Raw genomic sequence first — 5,138 nt, forward strand, 5'->3', positions numbered from 1 at the left:
TGGTATAAGATGTAAATGTGTGAATGATAGGGTTTCACTTAGTATAGTGATTTTTCGGAAAGTCAAAGATTAACGGAGTTTTTGGTAAATTTACTGCTAATGTGGTGAGATATAAACGGTTTCCCGGTATCGATGACGAAAGACAACTTATATATCAGGGTTATAATAATCTAATTCGAATGAAAGTCGAAGTTGATTTGCTGGAGCTGTGACAAAATTTGCTAATTTGAAGAGGGATTGTAAAGTTATATTAGGTAATAACAACGTCAAAGGAGCTAGCACAGATACATGTGAAACGTTTATTCAGGTTTCGAGTATTTTTAGGTGCATAACTATATGCATAAATCTTTCCTTCCATAGATGAAGTGCGGTTGGTTCATCCTCTCGATTGAGGTGTTTTCAAGAATCATGAAAGGTTTGAATGCAGATTGTAATCGTCAAGATACAATGAGGTTTATGATGAAATCAAGTGGCAAACTTGAAGAATTGTTTAGTTTCATATGTTATAATCAATATTTTAATTCATTTTAATTGTCCAATATTTTTAGTTCACAGTCGATAATCCACAGTTAACAGTCCAATAATTCATATATAGTTTAATATATAATATTCGAATTAATTAATAAGTATCGTGACCCGTATTCGTCTCAGACTCGATCACAACTCAAAGTATATATATTATTATAGAATCGACCTCAACCCTGTATAGAGAACTCGATCATTACTGCATATAGAGTGTCTTTGGTGATTCCAAATAATATATATAGATGCGTCGATATGATATGTCAAAATCTTGTATACGTGTCCCGATATTTAAAGTGCGTAAAATAAATACAGAAATTAAAAGACGATAAATAAAGTGCGTAAAGTAAATAACAGAAAATTAAATGACGATAAATAAAATTGCGAAAATGTAAATTGCGATAATTAAATTGCGATAAATAAAATATAATCAGTTAGCTTGGAACAATTAGCTAGGAATAGTTAGCGTGGATTCTTAATAAAATTCCTCATAGTTAATTTGTTTGTTTCTAACAAATTTTATTGTGTCAATTATTTTCTTCGTTATGCCACTTGTTGGATTCTGATAAATCAAAATCCAAATATAAAATTGAATGAATATGGTTATTCTGTGGTGATCGGATTTGTATATCGGTGGATGTAAGTAGGATAGTAAATGACTGTTGAATCAGATTCGAAGAATGTACAGTGTAACTTATTAATGCGAAATCTAAATATTCCTCGGGTATTACCTACCCGTTAAAATATTTTCACCATTAACAGTTTGTACAATAAAAATTTTAATTACAATCTTTATGAAAACATATATACATATATATTTTCTTCAGATGTAATCATGGATTCATTGAGTTAATATGATATTAAACTCATTTGGTTTACCGTTAGAACTAGAATACATAATTTCTAAAACATTTAGAGATTACTTAATCGCCATGAAGAATGAAGATAATTGATGTATAACGATACGTAGAACGATGATTGTACTCGAGGTACAGAATGAGATGTTGAGGCATGGATTGTTGATGGTATTGATGCTGTTATTGATAGTACTATTGGTGCTGGTGATGTTGCTGAAGCTGGCACCATATTTTCCAAATTGATTACTCAAGTGTGAAGTTCGTTGACTTATTCTATTATTCCGGAATGATTGGCGGTTTGAACAAGCGGATGAATAAGGTTCAGAATTGTGGATAGAATATAATCTTGTCGAGTTACCCTGGAAATGAGACTGAAAATGGTGTCTCGAACAGGTTCGCCGGTAAACGCTTCAGGTTCTTTGTCAAGAGGTGAATTCGGTTGGTGGAAGGGATCGCCTTCTTCGCGTCTCCATTGTTTAAGTCGACTACGAACTCATCAAATGAATTTGGGATGACTGATTGGTTGATTCATTCCGGTGACGCTGATAGGTGAAACTCCATATTGGAATAGCTGTCGGAATTCGAGGAATCCGAACTGGTCGAGGGATTCATCTCGTACGATCAGATGAAGGACTTTTCGATAAGAAATAAATTATAGGATGTAGATTAGTACCCTGCAATACATAATTTACATATGCATATATAATACTAAAATCCCATAAATTACGGAGGAATCTACGGAAGTTGTCAGGCAAGGTCTATAGTAACTGATATGCTAAGATATGAATTGGCAGATACGCTAAGATACCAATTTTGTCTATACACTATTCATGCACTCATTGCAGTAAGATGTGTCTAGACTAAGGATGATAAGTAAGTGATTCTCTAAGAATGATAAGCAGGTAATTTTCGACACGAAATGATAAGCAAAACTTTTGACATGCAAACACGGTCGAAGTCCAGACTCACTAATGCATCCTAACGACTTCTCAGTCAGACACACTAATGCAGACCTAGTTCGCTAAGACCACCGCTCTGATACCAACTGAAAGGACCCGTCCTAATCCATCCGGACGAAGTCCATATCGATTATAAACAATTCCCAACAGTTGATTACATCGCGAGGTACTTGACCTCTATATAATACATTTTACAAACATTGCATTCATTTTTAAAAGACAAACTTTCATTTACATCGACAGTTGACAGACATGCATACCATTTCATAATATATCCAAATATAATTAACTTAATAATAATCTTGATGAACTCGATGATTCGAATGCAACGTCTTTTGAAATATGCCATGAATGACCCCAAGTAATATCTATAAAATGAGCTAATGTACAGCGGAAAATTTCTTTCGTACCTGAGAATAAACATGCTTTCAAGTGTCAACCAAAAGGTTGGTGAGTTCATTAGTTTAACATAAATAATCATTTCATAATTTTTAATATACCACAAGATTTCATATTTCCATTTCTCATAAACATACGTCCCATGCATAGAGACAAAAATATCATTCATATGGATTGAACACCTGGTAACCGACATTCACAATATATATATAAGAATATCCCCATCATTCCGGGATCCTCCTTCGGACATGATATAAATTTCGAAGTACTAAAGCATCCGGTACTTTGGATGGGGCTTGTTGGGCCCGATAGATCTATCTTTAGAGTTCGCGTCAATTAGGGTTTCTGTTCCCTAATTCTTAGATTACCAGACTTAATAAAAAGGGCATATTCGGTTTAATAATCCAACCATAGAATGTAGTTTCGATTACTTGTGTCTATTTCGTAAAACAGTTATAAAAGCAGCGCATGTATTCTCAGTCCCAAAAATATATATTGCAAAAGCATTTAAAAAGGGATTAATGAAACTCACGCGTATAAATATTGTATAACAGTTAATAAAGCATTTGCATGTATTCTCGGCCCAAAAACGTAAAGAGTAAAAAGGGAGTAAATGAACTCACCTAATGTATTTTGTAGTAAAAATACATATAACTATATTGAACAACTGAACAATGCAGGGTTGGCCTCGGATTCACGAACCTATATCAAGTATTAACACATTATAGTATAAATCAATTAAGTTTATATATTTGTTATGTATTAATTATTCTTATAATATATTATGATACTTATTTGATATTTAATTAATGTTATATCAATAATATTAGTTGAAACATAATTTTATGTAATATTAGTATATTTTATGTAATAATATATTTACATATATATCTTTTGTTTTGTAAAATTAATAATTGTAGAAATACCTAAGGATAATAATAATAATATTAATAATAATAATAATTTTTAAAAGTATAAAACTACCTTAGGAGTCAGTTTAAAAAAAATTTGCACCAAGCCGGGCTCGAACCCGAGACAACTCGCTAACTCGCTAACACCCCAAACCAGTACTCCTTCTGTTTCTTTGTGAATTAATTGACACATTAATTTATTTCATCCTACAAATGCCAATATCTTCTACAACCCATTAACATCTTCATTATCATCATCCTTTATTATCTTTGACTTATCAATTCATCATCATCAATCATCTTAATCTAATCATCTATAATTATCATTATATTCATCACAACAATAATCAAACCATCATCTTCGTTATTACTCCATATCACTATCATTACTAACGATGTCCTATACAAGTCTAAGAAGGTTAGTCCATTTATCTACAAAGAAGCCTAATTAATATTTAATCGGCCCATGATTTCAATAGTAACAATACTATCCATCATTTCAGTCATGTATAACACAACACATAATAAGTTTCAAATGGAGTCCAAAACTATAATAAACCCATTTCTATCCCTCGCAATATCTTTAATCACCATCCAACTTTGATTACGAAAATTCAACCAGCCACTAATATATCTACTTAATCAGATATTTTAAACATCGAGCTATATGAACCCAAACCCAAAAATTCATTTTAATCATATCAACCTGGACGACAACAATTACTAAGTTAAATTTCATAAGTATTTATATTATTATACTTCTTACATAGTATAATATTAATTATATCATATTAATATTGCTAATTAGATTAGATTTGAATTATTACTAATTTACCATTACATCTTTCGTTGTTATGTATAAAGTAGCGTAAATTAACCATCTCATCACTGACCCACTTCTCATATGAGTATAAAGTAGATGCTTTCTTAAGGTGAGAAAATACAATAATTCGACTGAGTATGAACATGAATCTAATGCTTATAGTTAATCGTACATGATCAGACAAAGTACTTATATCATATATAATTATATATTACACCATAATATTAATATCTAATATCTAATATCGACAAGATTTCTAAGGCTATCATACCTCTGTATCACCAGCGATCATGACCGCCACTACATCAGTCGTTTATATGACGGAAGCCGAGATATATGCCTATCTGTAGCATACCTACAATTAAATCTTATCGCATCCGGTAAGCGAAAAATGAGCCAAAGCTACATAGGGCATAAAAAGCTGGTGCATACAATATTAAAACCGCAACGAACCCAAAGAAGGTTGATGGAATGGTGTTGGCGGTTCATATTGGTGCAAGGTGGTGGAGATGGAAAGGGTGTGATGATTGTCGACAGCTTGTGGTGGTGGTTTTAGTAGCCCACGACGGTGTTGCAGGTGGCGTTTGATTGAGTGGTGATGGTGGTAGCGATGAAAGGTGGCGGATGTTGATGATGATAGCGGAGGTGATTCGTTGGTGTTGGAAAG

This window comes from Rutidosis leptorrhynchoides, chromosome 1 (assembly GCF_046630445.1).
Source record: "Rutidosis leptorrhynchoides isolate AG116_Rl617_1_P2 chromosome 1, CSIRO_AGI_Rlap_v1, whole genome shotgun sequence".
Classification (NCBI taxonomy): Eukaryota; Viridiplantae; Streptophyta; class Magnoliopsida; order Asterales; family Asteraceae; genus Rutidosis; species Rutidosis leptorrhynchoides.